The sequence below is a fragment of the Vigna angularis genome, chromosome 7 (genome assembly GCF_016808095.1).
Source record: "Vigna angularis cultivar LongXiaoDou No.4 chromosome 7, ASM1680809v1, whole genome shotgun sequence".
NCBI classification, from domain to species: domain Eukaryota; kingdom Viridiplantae; phylum Streptophyta; class Magnoliopsida; order Fabales; family Fabaceae; genus Vigna; species Vigna angularis.
In genome coordinates this window covers 28,714,814-28,740,272 of record NC_068976.1, presented here as the reverse complement: position 1 = coordinate 28,740,272, position 25,459 = coordinate 28,714,814, and positions in this window count along the sequence as shown.

The window sequence follows — 25,459 nt, the reverse complement described above, 5'->3', positions numbered from 1 at the left end:
CTAACCTATAGTCTTTTTGTGCTTTCTCAGCACACTCAAAAACTTCTCCTCTTGAACAACATCAAGGGAGGTAGAAATAATCACAGGCTTCCTCTGATCATCCTCCAAGTACGCATACTTGAGGTTATCTAGGAATTGTTTCAGCTTAAGAGTGGGTGCCTGCAAGTCAGATTTATCTGTACTTCCTGCAAAGTGGTTAGTGCATTTCGATTCTAAAGAACTCACATGTAATGGCACAACACCCATCTCATCAGACTCAACAACAATATCCATGCCAGATACATCATCAACATCATGAATATCATCGATATCACAATCCAAATAGAATTCAACATCAAAATCAACATCATTGACATATTCTGATTAAAATTCAGATTCAATTGTATACAAAGAAGATATAAAATAATGCTCTTTATTATGCACAAAAATCAAACTCATCAGTAACAACTTTCTCAACAACATCATCCCAAATATCAATTCTAAACACAAAATGGTGCTCAGCCGAAAACTTCATTGCATCAAGAATGTTAAAGTGAACAACAATATCAGTAAATTCCATGGATAAAGTTCTAGCATACACATCAATTTTGGTTCGGGCAGTTTTCAAAAATGGCCTGCCAAAGATTATGGGAGCGGATCCATGAGAGAATCCCTCATCCACTTCCAAAAGATAAAAGTTAGCAGGGAAAATCAGTTCACCAACCCTAACCAAAACATCATCTATGTAACCTGTTGGGTGGGCAACACTTCTATTGGACAATTGAATGACCACACCCAAGCAACGGTGCCAAAATTTGATCGAGGTCGTACCCGAATCAAATTTAATGTTCAATTAAATGCTCTCTTACATAACTCGAGCATACCTGCCTTCTTACCCGCTTCAACTTCAAAGAGGATTTCTCACGGGATTGGTGTAACTGTCTTACTCGCTGTCTAGCTTGCTCTCCCTTACTTTTTTCTTCCTAGCTTGGAGGAGGGAGAGGCTAGATGGCAGAAAAGAAGGCAATGCCTCCTTATTCTTCGTTTTCGATTTGCTTGTCCATTTTTTCATTTTCACGTGAAAGAAGTAAAGCAACCTTAGTCTTAGTCCTCCCTATTTGTGTGGTCTGTTCCAATAACAACATTCCCACTTTTATTATCACTTTCGGTACTGGCAGGGGCAATAACAATGTTATTAACCGATCGAAACTTATACTAGGACAATAACCCCTAGGTCGTCTCTCAAGGACCAAATGTGGTTCAGGAATTAGATCAAACACATGGTGGGGGGTGGTTATGTGGACAATTTTACTAACTAACAAAGACTCAAATTAAAACAATGATTAAAACAGGTTGGTTATTGGCTTCCCTGCAATGATTCCAATCCCTGATTAAAACTAATTATATGTTCTCTTTACTCTAATCCAAAACCAATCAACAACTAAGCGAAGATTAATTGGGTTTTCATAACCACGAATTAAGCAAACACGATTGCAACGATTAATAAATTTTGCATACACGAATTAGGCAACTAAACGTGTACCTGATTTGAAAAGCCCAAAACAGATTAATACCATGCAGGGTAAAAAGCAAAATGACAGCACAACATCTCATAGATACATTATAGATTCATCAATAACCAACCCAAACAGATTCAAGCTATCATTTTGAACGGACTATAACACCAAAACACACTGAAATCCATTATTAAACGCTGCAAAACAGAACTTCATGCAAATGGAAACCTAATCTATTCAAAACACAAAAATCCAATTCAAGAACAAAGACCCAATGCATCCTATGGGATTGACACAATCGAATATAAACCAAGATCGAACATTTGGCTGAAATATTTGTTTGAAGTATAACTAACTGTGGTGATGGGAGGATTTTTTTTAAAATATACTGTTGAAAATACTATAAGAGTCAAAATTGTAGAAGGGTCTTTGTAATCTTTTTTTTAATTAGTTAAACCACCTCAAATACTTCTATATCAAATATATTGTTTAGATGATAAAAAAAAGTATATGAACTATTCATTAAAAGTAAACAATAGAAAAAAATTGAAATAAAACTAAGTAGCATATAAATTTTCCCAAACGAAAATACTAATTGTGAAATCCCTTAAAGTGAGAGAATAAAAAGGGTATGACATAAGAAGAATAATAATTTTTTCATAGTTTATTATAACATATCAATTTTAATATACATGTCTTAAATTTCATGAAAATTTTCCGTTGTGTTTTGTATTGATCTTCGGGTGCATATTTGATTGTGATTTATAATCACTTTCATTTCGTGTAACTTGAAGACCAATGCGAAATGCTGACAAAATTTCGTGAAATTTAAGATATCTTGTTTAAAATTGATATGGTTAATAAACTAAAAAGGTGAATCTTCTTGAATGGGATAAGGTCACACCTTGAATATGAAAACGATCAAAGTGATTATTCAAGATTATTGAAATTATGTAAACAATTTCAGTAAACATGCGTACGGATCAAGGGTGGATTAATTTATCACGCATCAGCACTGAGTACGAGAGTGGGGTAGAAGAATTTATATAGTTTGCGCAATGTAATGCGAGTACAAGTGGTGATGATGAAGTCAAGTTTAGATGTCCCTATGTGAACTGTTTGAATGGGAGGAAGTTGAACGCAACTGATATTAGGGAACATCTTATTTGTGATGGTTTCGTACGAAGTTATACAACATGGATATGGCACGACAAATTTTTAGACTTTCCAACTGTATCTCCAACTGAAAACGAATATGATTCCAACATGGATATGGAAGATCGACCGGAAGAAGACAACTTAGAGGACATGATCCGCGATGTTGGCACAAAAGCTTTTGCCCAAGCGCATGTATATGAAACGATGTCCATTGATGCGGAGACCCTTGTGTATGTCGGTTCAATTAAGTTCACACGGTTGTTAGCGGTGTTAAGGCTCATGAATTTAAAGGCAACCAATGGATGGACTAATAAGAGTTTTACAGAATTGTTGTCGTTGTTGAATGAAATGTTGTTAGATGGAAATACATTACCCACTCGTAATTATGATGCTAAAAAAATTCTTTGTGTGATGGGTATGGAGTATAAACGGATACATGCATGTCCGAATGATTGCATATTATGTAGGAATGAGAATGAAGTTTTGATAAAGTGTCCAAAATGTGAGTTATCATGATACAAGTCAAAAAATAACAGTGAAGATAGTGGTCACACAGAAAAGAATAGTTCTGCTTTGAAAGTAGTTTGGTACCTTCCACTCGTGGCTAGACTTAAGCGTTTGTTCGCGAATCCCAAAGACGCTAAAAACCTAAGATGGCATGCAGATGAGAGAACAATTGATGGGTTGCTTCGTCATCCAGCTGATTCAAAGCAATGGAAAAATATTGATCAAGAATTCCCTCAATTTGGTCAAGAATGTAGAAATCTTAGGTTTGGCTTAGCTACCGATGGAATGAACCCATTTGGTAATTTAAGTATCAATCACAGTTTTTGGCCTGTTATACTGATAATTTATAACTTATATACTGAATTGTGCATGAAAAGAAAGTACATGATGTTGTCAATGTTGATATCTGGTCCAAAGCATGGAAATGACATAGATGTTTATCTCAGGCCACTAGTTGAAGACTTTAAGTTGTTGTGGGTTGATGGGGTTGAAATATTTGATGTCTTTGCTTCAAAAACTTTCATGATGCATGCCGTGTTATTTTGCACCATTAATGACTTCCCAGGTTACGGTAATTTGTCGGGGTACAGTGTGAAGGGCCATAAAGCATGTCCTATATGTGAAGAAAACACTGCAGCTCAACAATTAAAACACGGAAGGAAGATAGTGTATATGCGTCATCAACGATTTTTACAATCTAATCATCCATATCGAAGGTTAAAGAAAGCATTCAATGGAGAACAAGAGAAAGACAATGCACCCATTCCACTTACTGACTTGAAGTTCTTGAAAAAGTTAATAGAGTACATCATGTATTTGGGAAAACGTCCAAGAAGTCTTCAGTAACGACCCCTTGGAAGAAGAAATCAATGTTCTTTGATCTTCCATATTGGTCAAAGTTAGATGTTAGACATTGCATAGATGTCATGCATGTAGAGAAGAATGTTTGTGATAGCTTGATTGGTACACTACTAAACATCCAGGGAAAAACAAAAGATGGAGCGAATGCGCGTTTGGATTTGGTTGACATGAAGATCCGAGAAGAGTTGGCACCAAGAGAGATTGGTAAACGTACTTATTTTCCCCCTGCATGTTACACAATGTCCAGACAAGAGAAGATAAGTTTTTGTCTTTGTTTAAAGAGTATCAAGGTACCACAAGGATACTCTTTAAATATCAAGAGCTTAGTGTCAATGCAGGACTTAAATCTTGTTGGACTCAAGTCTCACAATTGTCACGTCTTGATTCAACAATTGTTACCGGTGGCAATTCGTGGAATTTTGCCCAAAAAAGTTAGGCAGACCATAACTCGATTGTGCCCATTTTTCTTGTCAGTTTATAGTAAAGTCATCGATCCTACAAAGTTAGATGAACTTCAAAGCGACATTATCATCATCTTGTGTCAGCTAGAAATGTTTTTCCCTCCATCCTTTTTTAACATCATGGTGCATTTACTTATTCATTTGGTCAGAGAAATAAAGTTGTGTGGACCAGTATACTTAAGATGGATGTATCCTATTGAGCGTTATATGAAGATTTTGAAAGGTTACGTAAAAAATCAATATCGTCCAGAAGGTTCAAGGATTGAAAGATATATTCTTGAGGAAAGTATCGAGTTTTGCTCTGATTATATGACTAAAGCAAATATGATAGGAGTCCCTCGGACATCATGGTTGATTAGATGTTCTATAAGTAAAAGCATCCGAGGTGTGAATGTGGTGACCAAAAGTCGTGAAGAATTGATGCAAGCACATCTGTACATATTAAACAACACAGATGAAGTGATCCCGTTTTTGGAAGCACACAAAGTCGTTGTAAAGGACAAGTATCCAAGACAATCAGAGAAATGACAGTTGATGGAGCATAACAGAACATTCTTGTCCTGGTTCAAATCTGAAGTTTTGAAAGAATCACGGTCTTATGACTTTGTTGTGGCTAGCAAATGGTTTGAAGTTTGATGTTGTAAGTTGTACAGGCTATGAAGTTAATAATTGCACATTCTATACAAAGACTTTGGATGATAAAAGCACAGTACAAAATAGTGGCGTTAGTCTAGAAGCTGAGTCGCTACAATTTTCCACATCCAAAGATCAAAATCCTGTAATTGGATCAATGAGATATTATGGTAGAATAGAAGAGATATGGGGGTTGATTACACTAAGTTTTCTGTTGCACTCTTCAAATGTAAATGGGTCAGCAATAAGAGTGGTGTCAAAATAGATGAATCTGGTATGAAACTAGTTAAATTCCGAAAGGTTGGTTATGGAGACGAACCCTATATCATGGCATATCAAGCAAGTCAAGATTTTTATGTCAAAGATCCTGCGTCTGACCATTGGTATGTCGCTCTTCAAGGAAAAAGACAAATTGAAAATAAAGAAGAGAATCTAAGTAGTCTTCATATTGTTGACAACCATCCATTTAAAACGACAATTAATTTGGATGACGACCCTCTAATTGATGATATACAAGCAATTCGGGAAGATCACAATGAGGGAATATACATATGACCAATCCATATGATTATGTATGAATTTCATGTTTGTGTAAATATTTATGACTTTTGTTAAATAATATGTTATTTTATAAGTATGTTATTAATATTTCATCTTATTTATTGCGACAGATAAATGGCTGAGCCACCTCATTCGTCAAGGGATGAAGTCCCCACCACTTCTAGACGGATAAGAGGAGCGACGAGGTTACGACAGCTTATACTTAGAAGAAATGCAGGTGAGAGGACACCGGTCATTATTGACGTGATCACTAGAGTTGTATCTGGCCAAATATAGATGTATTTAGGTCTCACCTTGGAGTACTAGCACGTGATCATATCTCTATACTTACTCCATCCTTTGACCATGTATCTGAGGCTGATCGGAATCTTATCTGGCAAGATCTATTGGTAAGTAAAACAATATTGCTCCAAATTCTAGATTCTACATATTGATAAATTTGTATTGATATAAGGTTATTACTTTCTTTGTTGCAGATGACATTTGATATGCCAAATGTCGAGAGCCTAAGGAGTAGGTGTTTATCTGCAATTGTAGAAAGACTTAGGGGTTTAAGACAAAACTGACGTCCAAATATATATTTGAAGCAAAAAGTAATGAAACTTCATGTTCTAAATATTCTACACTTGACGAAGAAACATGGCGTCAATTTGTAGAGCTTCGTTCATCCGAGATGTGGCAGGTAAGTGTTGGTAAAATCATTCAATTCATCATTCATAATTTTATATCATAACAATTGTTTCATTTTGTCACAGGAAACAAGGTCAAAAGCATAGGGTATAAGTGCTCAAAATAAAAATCCACACCTATTGTCTCATGGTGGATACAGGAAGCTTGAGGAGAAAATAATGAAGTAGAAATCAGATAATAGACTTTTACTTTCTAAGGGTGGTGACCCTCATCCTCCTCCTTCACCACCATCTCGACACGAGAAGTGGAAGTTAGCCCGTTTAAGATCATTGGGCTCCTATACTTCCGACACTGCTAGAGAGATATCTGAAAGAATTATAAGATGTCATTTTTCATATTTAAACAACATTTTTGTTATATACATTACATAGATCTTTCAAATAATTATGAAGTTTTGTTATGTTACAGGACTCCTTGGTTGAGCAGAGCTCCCAAGGTCAATTCACACAACAAGGTCGTTAGGATATTCTTGCCACAACTATTGGACGACCTGAGCACCTAGGACGGGTGCGTGCTGCTAGGACTGGCATAGACATACGATAGTTCTTTGGGTTTTCCTCGATCCATCTTCATCCGGATTAGGTAAAGAGTATGAACAAAAGCTGAAGGAGGAAATAAGAAAAGAGATGACGCAGGAGATCACAAAGAAGGTTCGGGCAGAGTTGTATGATGAAGTTGCTGAAATGGTTGTGCGCCAGTTCCAGTAGCATTATGAGGATTATAGCAATCATCCTCCTCCATCTCCTGTAGCGGAACATGTTGTGCCCCTACAGGTAAACTTAATAATCATTTTTGTTTATTAATTTACTTTTTGTATAACCTAACATTTAATTTGACAGGTAGAAGCGGTAAGCTGTCGGTGCCCTAGGGGACGACATGGACGACACTCGTCCATGTCAGTTATATATTTTCTTCGATACCGGGACCATGCTAGTGGCTCGTGGCACAGTCTATGAGACAACCACTGTAGTACATGGTGTACAACTAGCAAAAGATGAGGTCAAGGTCACGGTGGATGAAGTTGTCGTACCAGATGTCGTTCTTCATGTGCCTACAGATGAGTTTTTCACTGTGCAAGAGGCATTTAAGTCCTTCGTCGCCTTACCTAGACATTTGGTTGGTGATGTATCTGATCCCCCAATAAACACTCATACTATATACTTCTCAATTTTAATATTTACTTCTAATTGACGTCATAACATAACCATTTTTTCATGTAACACTAGAAAGGTCAAGAGGGAAGTCTTACACCGAAGAAAACTCATTTATCTGAGGACGACCCTCTTCGTGCGTTAGACGAGCTTGCTAACATCATTTCAGATGCGTCGATGATTGTAGAGTGGGATTCTACTACATTTGGAAGAGAAGCTCAGATTCCATTGTACTTGCATCAGCAAGATGTTGGGGAGCTTGCGTCGGGGAGAGAAGAAATTAATATTACACTCATTCAACTGTGGATGATGTAAGTTTATGAGAACTTTTTTATATAATTCTTTTTTATCAAGTTACTTATATCAGATTATTTCTTCATTTTAGGTATATGTTTGATGTCAGTAACAAGAAGGGGTTCAATGATGTATATGAGTTCATTGACCCCTCTATGACTCATGAAAGAAATAAATTTGATGATATCCAAACATACATCACCACCTGCTTTGCAATGGGGAAAGAGATATATTTTCTCCCTTATATACTTGGGTAAGTGAAGTTTGTTAACTTTAAAGTTTCATTTATTAATTTTGGTATATGACAATTAAGTTATTACCAATTTCAGGCGTCATTGGCAGCTACTTGTGATCTCTATACCAGAGAACACTGATGTCTGGTTTTGTTCATTGCACAAGTCTCCTCCCATCCCTCTTAGACATGTAGTAGATTGGTAAGAACATCAATGTTTCAATTTTCTTTGTTATATAAATGAATGCTAAAGCAATATTTTTTAATAGTTCCCTTGCAACACACACTAGTACAGTAGAAGGAAATGGCATCGGTTGTTTTTGGTCATAGGCAACGGTTTCTCAACCGAGGCATATACGGACGAGGTAAAAAAAGTCTTCCTCTTATGCCTCGGTTGTAAACCGAGTTAGTATCTTATCTTATATTGCCTCAGTTGAAACCTGAACCGAGGCAGTAAAGTGGGTTTTATTTATTTATTTTTTTGCCACACCTTGTGGAGCATAGGGAAGCAGAAGTGTGTCCAGAGAGTGGTTACACAAGCTCTGAAGACAACAAACAATTCATCTCTGGGAGGCAGGCCCTCTTTGATGACAGGCGTTTCACAATCTCTTGGCTCAACTTGGCAGCAATATCTCAACCCAATTTCCTGGCAGCAATAACTTGGCAAACAATTTCCTACAATATTTCAACCCAATATCCAATGAAATTGGCAGCAATATCTACCAATCCTATGCTCTCTCCTTCAAAGAACCTCTTCTCCTTCAGTGCTTCCTGCAGGATCTCCAAAGCTTCCATGGCTTCCTCTGTGCTGCCTTCTCTCACCCCTTCTCATCACTCCAGCATGCATTCCATATTGCAGGCAAAATCTACAAAAATAAAATTGAATGATGAGTTTTGAAACTGAAGGCAGAGAACCCAAAAACGTAGAAGCCCTCTTTACCAAAAACGAAACCCTTGTTGCCAACGAAACCCTCGCCGCGCCACCGCCTCCGCACCAATCAGCTCGCCCTTGTCGGTCCATCGTCGCGCCTTTAGTTTTCCATCACCTCGCCCTTGTCGGTCCATCCCCTACGAAGGCGAGATCCACCGCCAGCCGACAGCGGCCACCAACGAAGCCTAAGTCGCGCCTCCCATAGTGTCGCCAAGCCCCAAATCGAAACCCTAAATCGAATCGCACCTCCCCTACTGCCACCTCCACAAACAGGGACCGTCACGCCGCGGAGACAAAGTCGCAGCGGCCGCCCCTACTTACACGAAATCGCGTCTAAACCTGAAAAGAAAGAAGGGAAGAAGAGATCTCGCCGCCACCTTGCTGCGACCTCGCCGCGACCTCACCATGCCTCGCCGCCACCTCGCTATGCCTCGCCGCACTCGCCGCTAGCGTTAAGCTGCTTTAGGATTTCGCATGGATGGATAGGCAAGGGGAAAGTGAATTTGGAATTAGGGTAGCAGAGGATTTCACTGCGTGCTTTGGATGTTGCAAGTGACGGAAGTAGCAGAGGATACGTCTTCAAAATGAAAATGAAATTAGGGTAAATGACCCCTTTTGGATTTTGAAACGTTTATGCCTCGGGTTAGAGGACTGAGGTATTCCGAACGTTTATGCCTCGATTGGGTTAGAGGACCGAGGTAGTAGGGCAATTTTAAAAAATTAACGGTTTTTATGCTTCGGTTTTTTAACAACCGAGACGTATAAGTTAGTCGAAATTGCGAAAATGCCACCACCTTTACATATGCTTCGGTTTTCTAAAAACCGAGACGTATGACCCGTGTTCTTATCCCTATTTTGCACTAGTGACATATGATGTTATCTGGGAGATCTACTGCTACAACTAAAAAGCTTGCATGAGTTGTCCTTAAGGTTTGGTATTTTAGTCCATAATTTGTTACATTTTGTTCCATTCTAATGATGTTACTTAACATTTTATAATTATGATGATATATTGTAGTGTAATAGACTAACGACGTCATATGAATGTGGTTACTACGTCATGTTTTGGATGATGACCATTATTCGTGCACATTACACCAGTGGATGGAAAACGATAATATTTAGGTTTGAATTTTATTTTCTCTATAGTTTAGATTTCATATACACTAATTGAAATCATTGTGTTTTATACAGAGATTCAATATGATTGCTCCAATTCTAGAGAAGTCACTTAAACTCGTGAGGAAAGCACTGGCTAAATATGTAATTCAATTATATAATAGTATAGTAGATATTAGGATATAGTAAGTTCTAAGTTTATGTTTCTAAGTTGTTTTATGCTTTTGTACATTATTATTAGTTTAACTTTGTACATTGGATTGATTTATGCTTCAAAGTTGATTTATGATTACATTGGATTGATTTATACTTCTAAGAAGTAGATTTATGATTACATTGAATGTATTTATGTTTTAATATAATTTTCATTCAAAATATACGCTTTTGGATTATTATGGACTGTTATGGCTGTAAAATTATATGCAGGTTTGTTTCTGCAATTGGGAATGTAGCAAAAACAGACCTGATTTTAAAAAAATAATAGGGGAATATGCCTCGGTTGAGACCATAACCGAAGCATAAAACACCGTTATGGCATCGGTTAAGGCACAACCGAGGCAGAAAGGCTAGCGAATGAAAAAAAAAACAAAAACAAAAAAGGACTATACTGCCTCAGTTAAGCTGTCAACCGAAGTAGTAAAGGGGGACATACTGCCTCGGTTCAGGGGGAACCGAAGCATAAAGTCCTGTGAAAATAAAAAATTAAAAAAATAAAAAATCTACTGCTTTGGTTAACTATGAACCGAGATCCTACCCTTTTATGTCTCTGTTCAGAATCGAGGGAAAAAGTCTACTATTTTTTGTCTCGCCTGGATGTCTTGGTTCAAGAACCGCTGCCTATTGGCGAAAATAACCGCTGTCTATTGGCAAAAATAACCGTTGTCGTTTCTCCTGACTACACTAGTGTTTATCTAATTATTGTGAAAAAAAATCAAACTAGTTAGAAAATTGCAATAGCTAAATTTGTAGAATTCTACACCAACTTTTAAGGATTCAAATTGTCCAACAAGAAAGCTAATTCAGTCTTTTATACCGAAGCATAATCTTTCACATGAAAGGTGTATACATGAAAAACAACTTGATGCAAGAAAAGCAAATTTTAATCGAACCATGGAGGGTCCAAGGCAACTACACTAAACTATTGGCATGTGCTTAATTTTAGCTACACTAAAATACGAATTTTTGCTTGTTCACTATTTATTTTATACAAAAGAGTATGTTAATTCAGTTGTCCAAAGCCAAATCTGCCATTATGGTTTAGTTTTTCACGTAACAGGTATCTAAAGTATGAATAATGGGATAAAGAAAATCATATTTTTTATTGGACTTAATGGTATAAGGTGTGATAATGGGGTAGTAATTGGTAGCTATTTTTCAAAAATCAAATACCTATTCTATCTTGTCAAGTAACTATCCTTTCAGTAATAAAAAATTAAGAATTAGTTAAGTTTTATAAAGCCTCATTTTTTTTTTCTAAAAGTTTAACTATATAAATTCATTTTACAGGAATTAATTTAACTTTCTTATGTACAAATGCAAGATATTTAATCCATAATCCTAACATTCACTTGATGAAAAGACTAAAATATCAAGGATCTACACAATGAGTTTATACTTTTTTTCTAGCTAAAAGTCTTACCATTAAGAAAAAACGGAATAAAAATTGGCACTAACAAAAAATGAGAATTGGTAGAGTTCGATGGTTCTTGGGAAAGGAATTGAAACACATTGGGTTCCACACAAAATCTCCCCCACGGGTAGAAGCAACAACAAGCTATCCTTGTTTAAAAGAACCAATACACAATAATAAATGAGACCACAGTTCCAGCCATTTCACATACAGAATGGAGTTTATTTAATTAATTTAAATGATGCTATAACAATAAAGTGTTCCAAGCTTTCTAAAAATAAACCAAGTGCAGCAATCAACATAAGTGATTTGACCATGCGTGAAATAAAGTCCAGCAACAGTAAAAATTGGTTTTATAACGAAATTATCTCACTTCGTTTAACTTATATGCAATTGAAAGAAAATGAACTAAGTACCCATAATCTTTGCAAGATTGACTGGTTTTCAATAATTAAACAAAAGATGTAGCTTTTTTTCCGAGAATAACTTAAAGAGTCAACAGAATTAATTAAATATCATTAAAATGGTTTAAATTCACAAGGATCCTTTGGAATTGTTTATCTACATCATATGTATACAACAAAGATTTACTACAAGGCATGATAAGAGTGAGAGAAGCTTTATTATAAACAATGGGAACCCGTGAGAAATGTCCAGAGAAGCATCTCAAACTCAAATTTTAAGGGCAATACGGTATGGCTAAAATACAAGTTAACGTGTGAATTAAGCCAAAAGACTAGTACATTTTGTTAACTTTTGATTAGAGTACTCATTCAGTTTGCATTTAGAGGCAAGAAGGTGGTATAATGAGAATTGAGATATATATATATATATATATATATATATATATATATATATATATATATATATATATGAATTTATTTATTTATTTGTTCTCTATCAATTTTATTTTTTACTACATAAATTTAACTTAATTTATAATCTATCAAATTCACTAAAATTTCTAAGATATTTACTTTCTCAACATCAAAAAGAATATAAATATTATAATTATACTCCTTTATATACTTATTACATATATATTTATACAAGACTTCATTTCAATATTTATGAAATTATAAAATCTTTTGTATATAAGAAAATAAAATATACACCCTTTTAAACCTTTGTAATATAATGTTTTTTTATATAATTTATATTTTTTATTAAAAATTATTAAATAAATATTTAAATAATATAAGAGTAAATATGTAATGATACCATAAAAATGGATGAAATACAAAATTTCGTGCTTAATGAGAATAAAAATAAACATAAATGTAAATTTTTACTTTCAGATTGGAAATATGTATAATGAGTGCAACACCTAACCTTATTGTATTCTTATTGTATTGTTAAATAAATTAAAATTCTACAGAAAATTTGTCACACTTAAACTGTGTATGAAGTGAGTACTTAGTCATATTTTTTAATTTAGACATTGTTATTTTGATATTCAAAACTTTTTTACATACTATCTAGTATTTTTTTTTTTATAATTAAAAAAAATATTTTTTAATGACTCTTTTATATTTATATAAATTGTCAAATGATTATTAAATGATATTCAAATTTTTTTTATCATAACATTTTAAAAAGGAATATATAAATGAGAAACAATAGTTGGAAAGTGTGATGCATGCACGGAACGGGTATCCAAAAATCACATCATACTGAAATTTTTAAAAGGAATATGGACTATTGAATATTCTCTTTTTTCAACCAAACTTAGTACGTTGAAAGTAGTGATATGCTGGTAGTGAAATATAGTTGATAAAACTCTCACGTGAAAATGTCAATTAAACGCACTTATATTTAAGAATTTATGAAGTTATATATGATGAACATACCACAATATAGTCATAACACTGCATCACAGCCACTGACAAGACATGCTGTACGATAGACATTTGCCAACCTAAGCCTTCCTGCAAAGTACCTTTATATATGCAACGAACGGACATGCTGGAAGGCAGAGGATGAATTTTGCAGTATGTACACATGCTACTCTTGCATTTAAGATGCAACTGAGATTTTTATTTATTGAGTTAATTATAACAATATGCAATTCAGATAATAAAACATATATACAGGGTGCCACTCTCCCCTGCCATCATCATCATCAAGCAAGATCTTTTATATTATTTTAAGAAGGAAAGCGTTGCAAAAGTAAACAAGTTGACACCATCAACACAATCACCACTTTATCTCAATATCTATATCTACATATATTATATTAGTACGGAGATAGAACGAAGACAAATAATATATTATATTATACCAGTATGGAGGCATGATAATCTACCATCATATCCTATGAATAATATAATAAAGTGGCAGCTAATTGGGTATTCGGTTGCTTATAAATAGACCCAAATGGTGTGTGAGGTTTCATATTCCAAATTGAACAAGTAGTTTATGCAACAAAGTATGGAATCTATTAAAGTGTAATGCAAATTCTAGAAGAATGTAGAAGCTCCTTCGATAGAAGAATTGACATGTAATACAAGTTCTAGAATATTGTAGAAAAGTCTAAGATAGGAAAAAAAAATCAAGAATATTCTACATAGGTAAAAATCTAGAACATTCCACATAAGTTGTGGCTAGTATGTTCTAGAATAATCTATGGGTCTATAAATACCCATGAACTCTACCATTTGAAGATGTAGCCAACATCTATCATTTGTATGAAGCCACATCTACTACAACTAAAGACAACTACAACACTTCTTCCAACTACTACTTCTACATTCTACTATCTCTACATTTTCTCTACCACATCAACTACTCCTTTCACAACCTTCAAATACTAACAGTGGTATCAGAGCTACGTTCGGTCATCTACTGGGCGTAGATAAAATTTTCAACTACCTCAAACAAAACTATAACTCATTCTACTACTTCCAAATATATTCTCAACACATGGCTACTACTAATCAAACATCATCAATTCCAGTACCTATTTTCAAAGGAGAAAATTATGATTTTTGGAGTGTCAAAATGAAGACATTCTTCCGCTCTCAAGATTTATGGGATATCATAGAAGAGGGATTCACTATTCCAGAAGACACCTCTACTCTTACTGCAGCTCAAAAGAAGGAGTTGAAAGAAAACAAGCAGAAGGATTCAAGGGCTTTATTTGTTCTTCAACAAGCAGTTGATGACACAATTTTTCCAAGGATAATTGGTGCCACAAGTGCAAAACAAGCTTGGAACACAATACAAGAGGAGTTTCAAGGAAGTGACGAGGTACGCAATATTAAACTTCATTCTCTAAGACGAGAGTTTGAATTATTAAGAATGAAAGAATTTGAGACCATTAAAGACTATTATTCTAGAATAAAAGAAATAGTTAGTCAGATGAGAGCCTATGGGGAAAATATTCTTGACAAAAAGATCGTTGAGAAAATTTTAATTTCTATTCCCCAAAAGTATGATGCAATCGCAACCGCGATTGAACAAACAAAAGATTTGGCTACATTGTCAATCACACAACTAATGGGCTCTCTTGAAGCTTATGAACAAAGATTGAAAAGGCATGAAGAAGACTCGGTTGAAAATGCCTTTCAATCAAAACTAAAATTACGGTCTCAGAATAAAGAATATGAAGGAAATAAAAGTAGAGAAGAAATTTCTAGAAATAAAGAAAATCCTAGAAGCTTCTCTATGACTCGTCAAGAAAAATATCCTCCATGTGGCATATGTAAAAAGACAAGTCACTTGGAAAAAGATTGTTGGCATCATGGAAAACCTCAATGCCACTATTGCAAGAAATTTGGTCACATAGAAAAGTATTGTCGTAATAAAAATAAGCATCAAGCAAACTTTGCGGAAGAAGATAATCAAGAGAAACTCTTATTCTACGCCAATCAAGAATCTTCTGGTAGAGAAGGAAGTTGGTACTTGGATAGTGGATGCAGTAATCACATGGAAAAAGATCAAAGTATCTTCAAAGACATTGATAAATCTGTCAATGTCAAAGTTCGGCTAGGAAATGGCACCACAGTGGAGTCTCGAGGCAAAGGAACTGTCATGGTAGAGACAAAGAAAGGTACTAAATTCATCAAAGACGTTTTACTAGTTCCAAATCTTAAAGAAAATCTTTTAAGTATTGGCCAAATGATGGAGAATGAATATTCTCTTCATTTTGAGAAAGATACATGCAAAATTTATGACAGTAAAATGATAGAAATTGGCCAAGTAAAAATGGAGAAGAGAAATAGAAGCTTTCCTATAAGCTTCAAACCTGGAACTAATATTGCCATGAAGGTAGAAGTTGATGACTCATGGCTTTGGCATAGGAGATTTGGCCACTTCAACACACATGCCTTAAAGCTTCTATATACGAAAAACATGATGAGAGATCTTCCATACTTGAAGGAGAATAATGAATCATGTGAAGGATGTCTCCTTGGAAAACAACATCGATTACCATTCTCGACAGACAAAGCATGGAGAGCAAAAGACTTATTGGAGTTGATTCATACCGATGTTTGCGGACCGATGAGAACACCTTCACATCATAACAACAGGTATTTCATCCTCTTCATTGATGACTTCTCTAGAATGACATGGGTCTATTTCTTAAAGGCAAAGTCAGAAGTTTTTTGGAGTATTCAAGAAATTCAAGGCCCTTGTTGAGAAGCAAAGTGGAAAACAGCTAAAAATACTTAGAAGTGATCGTGGCAAGGAGTACACATCTCGCGAGTTTGACAAATTCTGTGAAGATGAAGGCATAGAGCGACAACTTACAGTCGCATATACTCCACAACAAAATGGCGTGTCAGAGAGAAAGAATCGCACAGTTATGGAGATGGCAAGATCAATGCTGAAAGAGAAAAGTATGCCTAACACTTTTTGGGCTGAAGCAGTCTACACTGCAGTTTATATTCTAAACAGATGTCCAACTAAAGCAGTCCAAGACAAGACTCCTATTGAAGCTTGGAGTGGGAGAAAGCCATCGGCTAAACACCTACGAGTATTTGGGTCTATTTGCTACATACATGTTCCTGATCAAAGGAGGCACAAGCTTGAAGACAAAACTATACGAGGAATATTCTTGGGATATAGCACACAATCAAAAGGCTATCGAGTCTACAACCTACAAACGAAAAAGCTCATCATCAGTCGAGATGTTGAAGTTGACGAAAATGCTTCTTGGAATTGGGAAGAAGAAAAAGTTGTTAAAAGCAACATTTTACTTCTAGTGCAACAATCTCAAGAAGAAACTCAAGAAGAGGAAGAAAATTCAGGTACGCTTTCTCCACCTCCACAACAAGATTCTTCACCTGAATCTAGTCCAAGAAGAGTAAGATCTTTGGTAGACATATATGAAACTTGCAATATGGCCATGATTGAGCCTAACTGTTATGAAGAAGCATCAAAGCAAGAAGTATGGGTCAAGGCTATGGAAGAAGAGATTAAAATGATTGAGAAGAATAACACTTGGGAACTCGTAAATTGCCCTCATGGAAAAGACATCATTGGAGTCAAATGGATATATAAAACAAAGCTCAATCCTGATGGAACTATACAAAAGCATAAAGCAAGATTGGTTGCCAAAGGCTACTCACAGCAACCAGGAATAGACTACAATGAGACATTTGCTCCAGTTGCTCGCTTAGATACAATTAGAGTTTTAATAGCTCTTGCAGCACAAAAAGGATGGAACATCTATCAACTGGATGTCAAGTCAGCCTTTCTAAATGGGGTGCTCGAAGAAGAGATTTATGTTGAACAACCACAGGGCTTCATCGACAAAGGCAATGAAGGCAAAGTACTAAAACTTAAAAAAGCATTATATGGCCTGAAGCAAGCTCCTCGAGCATGGTATAGCAAGATTGATAAATACTTCATCGATCAAGGATTCAGGAGGAGCAAGAGTGAGCCAACACTATATATTAAGGCACAAGGTCAGTACCATCTCATTGTCTCTATATATGTCGATGATCTTATCTATACAGGAAACAATATAGAGATGATGAAAGAATTTAAAGAAGACATGATGAAGACATTTGAAATGACCGACCTTGGCTTGATGAACTATTTCCTCGGTATAGAGGTGAAACAAGAAAAGGAAGGTATATTTATCTCTCAAAAGAAATATATTGAAGCTCTATTAAAGAAGTTCAAGATGAATGGTTGTAAACCTGTCACTACTCCACTGGTGGTAAACAAGAAGCTACAGAAAGATGATGGAGCACAAGAGGCAGATGCATCACGCTACAGGAGTTTAATTGGAAGTCTTCTCTATCTCACAGCCACACGACCAGACATTATGTATGCTACAAGTCTTCTATCAAGATTCATGCAAAACCCAAGTCAGATTCATTATGGAGTAGGAAAAAGAATTTTAAGATATCTACAAGGCACAAAGGAGTTTGGTATATGGTACAAAACCGTGACTAACTCAAGGATGATTGGCTACACAGATAGTGATTGGGCAGGATCAGTGGACGACATGAAGAGTACGTCAGGATATGCTTTCTCACTAGGATCGGGTATTTTATCTTGGGCATCAAAGAAGCAAGCAACCGTGGCACAATCAACAGCAGAAGCAGAGTATGTAGCAGCTGCTGAAACCACAAGTCAAGCAATATGGCTACGAAGAATACTTGAAGAAATGGGTGAACCACAAGCTGGACCAACTATTATCTATTGCGACAACAAATCGGCAATAGCAATAGCAAAAAATCCAGTCCATCATCAAAGAACAAAACACATAGCCATTAAATATCACTTCATTCGAGATGAAGAGACAACTAAACAAATACGACTCGAGTACTGTCCAACAGAAGACCAAATTGCAGATATATTTACGAAGGCATTACCAAGACCAAGATTTGAAATACTGCGCACAATGCTTGGAGTTACCGAATTTGCATTAAGGAGGAGTATTAAAGTGTAATGCAAATTCTAGAAGAATGTAGAAGCTCCTTAGATAGAAGAATTGACATGTAATACAAGTTCTAGAATATTGTAGAAAAGTCTAAGATAGGAAGAAAAAATCAAGAATATTCTACATAGGTAAAAATCTAGAACATTCCACATAAGTTGTGGCTAGTATGTTCTAGAATAATCTATGGGTCTATAAATACCCATGAACTCTACCATTTGAAGATGTAGCCAACATCTATCATTTGTATGAAGCCACATCTACTACAACTAAAGACAACTACAACACTTCTTCCAACTACTACTTCTACATTCTACTATCTCTACATTTTCTCTACCACATCAACTACTCCTTTCACAACCTTCAAATACTAACAGAATCCCATGGCGCGAAACTACTGAGGGCTCAAACACACATATGGAATCATATTTTTAGCTTCATAAACTCCATGTCCCTTAAATGTGTTGTTGAGTTAGGCATAGCAGACATCATACACAACCATGGCCAACCCATCTCACTCTCTAACCTCATTGCTTCACTTCCAATTCACTCTTCCAAAACTCACTTCATCCCTCGCTTGATGCGAATCTTGGTCCATTCTGGCTTCTTCTCTCAACTCAATCACACCGACAACGAGCTTGATGTCAAGCATGCACTCACTGATGCCTCTTTGCTTTTGCTTAAGAGCCATGAAATGAGTATGGCACCTTTCCTTCAGGCCATGCTTGATCTAGTTTTAACAAATCCATGTACTCAGTTTTCTAGTTGGTTCAAAAATGGTATTACTACACCCTTTGAAATGACGCATGGGAAATCGTTTTGGGAGTATGCTGGCAGTGATCCCAGATTTAACATCTTATTTGAATGATGCCATGGCAAGTGATGCTCAACTAATCACTAGTTCGGTGATTGAGAAATGCAAAGGGGTGTTCATGGGATTGGAGTCATTGGTTGATGTTGGGGGAGGTACAGGAACCATGGGAAAGGTCATTGCCGCATCCTTCCCTCAGTTGGAATGCATTGTATTTGATCTTCCACATGTTGTTTCTGGCTTGCAAGGAAGTGAAAACCTTAAATATGTTGGAGGGGACATGTTTGAGGAGATTCCTCCAACAGATGCCATTTTGTTGAAGGTAAAATATCGTTACAAATCATAGTACACTGTTACATTCTTAACTTTTCTTTCAATTTACTTGACTGATGTTAAACTTCAGAGAATTGAACCAACGAATTGATCAATTGGAAAAGAAAGAACAATATCACCATTGTTGATCAAATGAAATAATCAACATATATAATGATTATCGGTAACTAAGCTAGCACTGTGTATTCTAACTACTTCTGCAAATAAAATATCGAAGACCAACTGTTTCGGAATCATATATGAAAATCGAGACAATATATCAAATTATATATAGTAATATTGCTCCTCATTTTTATTCTCTTGTCTCCTCAAATTACTTATTATAGTAACACTTTTTTATAGCTGAGTTCTTTCTTTGGATGTACATTGGTAGAAGCATGGTTGAGTCTTTTTCTAATTAATAAATAGAGCTAATTAAGTTAATGTTAGGTGTGCAGATTTAACTTGGTCATCTGAGTTATAATAATTGGCCCCTACTTTATTACTTATATTACATGAGGTGCTCATTCTAACCAACTGAATTCCTTGTACTTTGGATGAGAAAACAGTGGATATTACATGACTGGAGCGATGAGGAGTGTGTGAGCATATTGAAGAAATGCAAGGAAGCTATAGCTAAGAAAGGGAAAGAAGGGAAGGTGATAATCATAGACATGGTGATGGATAATGAAGTGAAAGATGAAGAATATGTTGAAACACAGTTGTTCTTTGACATGTTGATGATGGTGTTGGTCAAGGGAAAAGAGAGAAACGAGAAGGAATGGGTTAAGTTGTTTTCCTCTGCTGGTTTCAATAACTACACAATAACTCCCGTTTTGGGTTCAAGGTCTCTCATTCAGATCTATCTATAGTCACTCAACAAGATAAGCTGTATTTGATATTTCAAGAAATAAGTTTGTAAGTATTGTTGGTAGTGAAGAAGATAGTTTCTGAAGGGTATGATGAATAAGCAATTGTTGATTTTATAAATCTGAGTGTTTTAGTTATGAAAAATGTTTGTCTTGATTATTGATAGAAGTTTTGAGGTAACTGATAGCACAGTACTCGAACACAGGTTATGAAATTATGAAAGTAAAATGATATAAAAGATTATAGAGAGATATTGAGTAAACAGAATTCCATATTAGATATCATAGATACATATAGAATTCTGTGGAAAGTCGTATTCGATTAAAGTCGTATGTACGGCTTAGAGGGAAATGTTTCATATCTTTCGAGATCCATCCTACAATATGGTGCCAAAAAACCAAAATAAATGATTTTAGCCCTTCTAAAAGTTATAAAGAAACGGATTCCTCCTTTCACGCTCATGTCACGGCGAGGTACTCTAGAAGAAAAAACCGCAAAATCCGATCCAATTTATCGTAATCGATTAGTTAACATGTTGGTTAACCGTGTTCTGAAAATATTATCAAAAAGGAGAATGAATAATATCCTTATTATCAAATATACGATAAGGAAAAATGGAACATCAAGTTCATCTTCATAATAGCTGTAAGAAAGGTAATGTAAAATAATGAAATTAATAAATGTAAAATTAAATAATTTTATTTTAATAAATTTAATATATATGTTTTAAACTTTGTTTTATTAGATACTAAATCAACATGTAACATTCTAAAAATATAACATAAAACTATAAAACTATATACCGGTATCATCATATGATAAAACAATTACTGAAAAATAAAATTAACCCCACAATTATTACAAAATAATTATAAAATTTAAAATTTTACGCAATTCCTATATTACTACAAAACTATACACAAAACTCACCGCAATATACAAAAATATTACCATTTAGGAAATTCCTAATTCTTTTGGCCTTCATCTCCTTCAAATCTCTCTTTCATCCATCTTTCGACAATGTAGAAAAGAGTTTGAAAACTTCGTCGACATGAGAAAGGTCAAATGTGAACCCTAGTCTTCTCCTTCTCCATATTTTTTTTTGTGTTTTTCTCTCTTTTCATCTTTAGGACCGAAACCCTTTTCTGATCTAGTTCTTCTTCAATTTTGTTTTCTTTTTCTCGGACCAAACCCTAGAAACGAGAGTGATGGAGGTAGAGAGGCGATCAAATGCGATTTTAATGAAATTAGGGTAACGTAAGCGAGTAAAAGTGAGTTATGGCGTTCACGCCATTTTTCTTGGTGCTTACGTTCACGCATTTTCTCTCGCAGAATGCACAGGGATTCCGTTACGACGACACCATTTTCTTTGATAATTTATTGTCATTGGGTTCAAAGACGCCAGCAAGGGTGAATCGATCGCAGAGATGGCGATGCCGCTCCCGGACAAAGTTAAGATCGGTGTCTGCGTGATGGAAACCGAGAGGTTCTCTCTTTTATTAAACTTAATCAATCAATCTCGTTTTGTGTGAATGAGTATTGAATGTAGGGTGCATATATTTCTTGTAATTTTAAGTACACAGTTCTTGTAATTTTAAGTACACAGTTGGTGAGAAGGTATACTAATTTCAAGGAGAGGCGTGTAGTCTTCTAGTTGTGTTGGGAATTTTTGTAGTTGTTCTCCAATTGAATATAATTTTCTTGAGATGGACCCTATTTTACCATAGAGGCATATATCATCATCTATTGGTGACACCTAAGAAGTTGAAGAATCTTTATTATAAAATATTCAATTACCAACATTTACATTTATCCAATTAAATCTATATTCAAGACTATTTTGATGAAGGCATATTATGAGATCTCTCAGCTTATCTATATACTCAACTTTTAATAGAATTTTGGTTAGCGATTTAAATATTTAAGAACCCAGATTTGGTCTCTGAATTTAAACATTATCCTTGAGTAAAACTTTTGGTGGGAAAACAATGCTACAATTAGTAATGTTACGATGTGAAGGAATAGGAAGATGATAATTTTTTGCCAATATTAAATGTAATTATTAATTCCTAACCTAATTCCCTTTTCCTCTGTAACTGTTTCACTGTTACTAAAAATTATTAATTCACAGGTCTGTGCTCTTCTCGGCGGGGGAGGTTATGCCGAGAAAGTTGCTGTTCCCGCCGGGCAAGTGCTTCCGATTCCTAATCTTAAACAATTCAGTTATTACAATTTTCTAAGGAATGGAACCATTTGGCAGTGAAAATTAAGTGTACTATTAATGTTGTGGTTGGCAGCGCCCAAAGCATAGTTGGTTTGCTAGCTGTTTCAGAAGGCCTTTAGCTTTTGTTGAAGAAAGAATATGATTAGATTATGTATATAACTTTTGTTGTAACTCTCCTTGAACACGATGAATAAGTTGTGCAGACTCCGCATATACATCAGTTAAGATGTAGACTTATTTTGTTGATTTTTCATATAAGTTTGGAAAAACAATTATGCAAAAAGCAGCCCTAGAAGCTCTGGACCCTCGTCAGGTGATGATTAGAGGTCAACCTTTAATGCTGCTGCCAATGGTCCAAGTGACTTATCATCTAGGTATGGTTCTGGTGGTGATAGTAGACGTTACAGTGACCCATCCCAAAATGGTGATGCGAGCTCAGGCTCCAATTTTAATAGTTGCAAGACATCAATTCTAATAATTCCAAAATTGTACACTTTGGTGTGGTTTCTTTGAGGCTAGTTTTCTTTTGGTTTGTCTTGGGGATTTATTAACACATTCTTCACGTTCATACTATCCTTTTGAAATACAGGTGAGACTAAATCGAGAGCACTTAAACATTGGAAAATTTGAGCCTGAGTATGGACTAGATCCAATGCTTGATTTAGCTTTGGTGGGATCTCCAGGTTATCGTGAAGCTTTTGCACTTAAACATTGCAAAAGTTGGTATCAGAAGCTTCTCCAGGTTATTAGAAGATCTCTTTTACTTTTTGTTATCTTCATATTGTTCTAAGAGAGATGACATGAATTTTATCACTTGAATGTGTTTTGATTGTTTTTCTTTTGACATCTATGGTTACCTTTCCCTTCTTTTTCAGAGAAACTTGCTGAGGTCACGGAAGCCACTCTGAATTTGTTGGATTGTTAAAAGATCTGCGTAATTGTGATTTCAATAAGGATTGGCTGGATGATGTTGAGAAACTCAAAAAACGTGCTTTGATTCCGCGTTTGGAGAATCATAAAGATTAAGTAACGGAAAGTCTTAAAAAAGTAGTGTAACGGAAAGTCTTAAAAAAGTAGTGGAGTTAAAATATATATATATATATATATATATATATATATATATATATATATATATATATATATATATATATATATATATATATATATATATATATATATTTTGTATGATTATCTTGTAATGATGTTTTGTAAATGGCTTAGTGTAGCCAAATCGTTAATACAAGACTTATGCTTTAGGATTAATATGTATGCTGAATAATATAATTTATTTTATATAATAATATTTAATTTTAGTTTATATTATTTGATTGTCTATTTTGTTATTAAAATCAATTTTATTATCATCAATAAAAAAAATTTATATACATTTTTTGTAGTTTGAGTGGAATCTTTGTTAATTTTGGCGGTTTTTTGCAAAACCCCTGTCAATCTTGGCGGTTTTTTGCAAAACCCCTGTCAATCCTGGTGGTTTTTGCAAAATCCTTGTCAATCCTGATAGGTTTTGCAAAATCTCTGCCAATCTCGGCGGTTTTCGCAAAACTCCTACTAACCCATACGGTTTTTGTAAAACCCCTGCCAATCCCGACAGTTTTTGCAAAACCCCTACTAATCCCGACGGTTTTTGCAAAACCTCTACTAATTCCGGCAGTTTTTTTTGAAAAAACCGCTGGTAATTATTTACCGATGCAGCTTTTCCCAAGGGTTTTTGCAACCCCGGGAATTATAGTTTTCAGGGGTTAAAACAACCGGTAACGTAAAAAAAAACCCTACTAAAATTGCAAATTTTTGTAGTGTAAAGATCGTAATTTGTGTTCAATTTAGTTCTTTTTGCAAATGTCGTTTAAATCGTTAACAATCAAAAGTCTAACTGTGAATCAGTGAATGACATGCCATTTAAAAACTGACATGAACAACAAACCCGACCCGCCACCGTGAAGTCTAAATGTGTCACCACTCCCCCTTCATTGCGAGTGCCGTCGTGACACTACCTAACCACCATCAACACGTACCTGCACGAGAGGAACCCAGAAATGCAACCCAGTAGCAACAACGACAAGCCACTTCTTCTTCACAGCACAAGCAACACCTACCTTGCCACCACTACCTTAGCTCGTCGCTGCCATCAACATCGCAAGACCTTAGTGCCGCCACCACCATGCGAACCCTAAAATTGCAGAGTCACAATCTCCTTCGCAAAACCAGTTCAAAACCTGCACACATAATTGCGACCACGCGAGAAGCATCAACATCGCGCCTCCAATCATCGCGCATCAGAACATCTTCATCTTCTCCGTTCAATCTCAACCATGTTGTGACACCATGTGTAGCTGCAAGGATCACCGTCATCAACCTCTCCACCATCTCGCTAGCCACAACACCACCAAGCTTCTTCACATACCTGCAAATCCATCCCTAATTTGCGTCACAAGGAAGAAGAGAGAAGAGGCGCATGAGATCCCTTTCCCCCAATCTAAAACCCTAATTTTGGGTGGGGAAGGGGCTGACACATGGCAAGGCCTCATTGACCACATTCACCTCGCTACGCCTTAAATTATTCACGTCAGTAGTTAAATGACACATCATTCACTGATTGTATAACTAG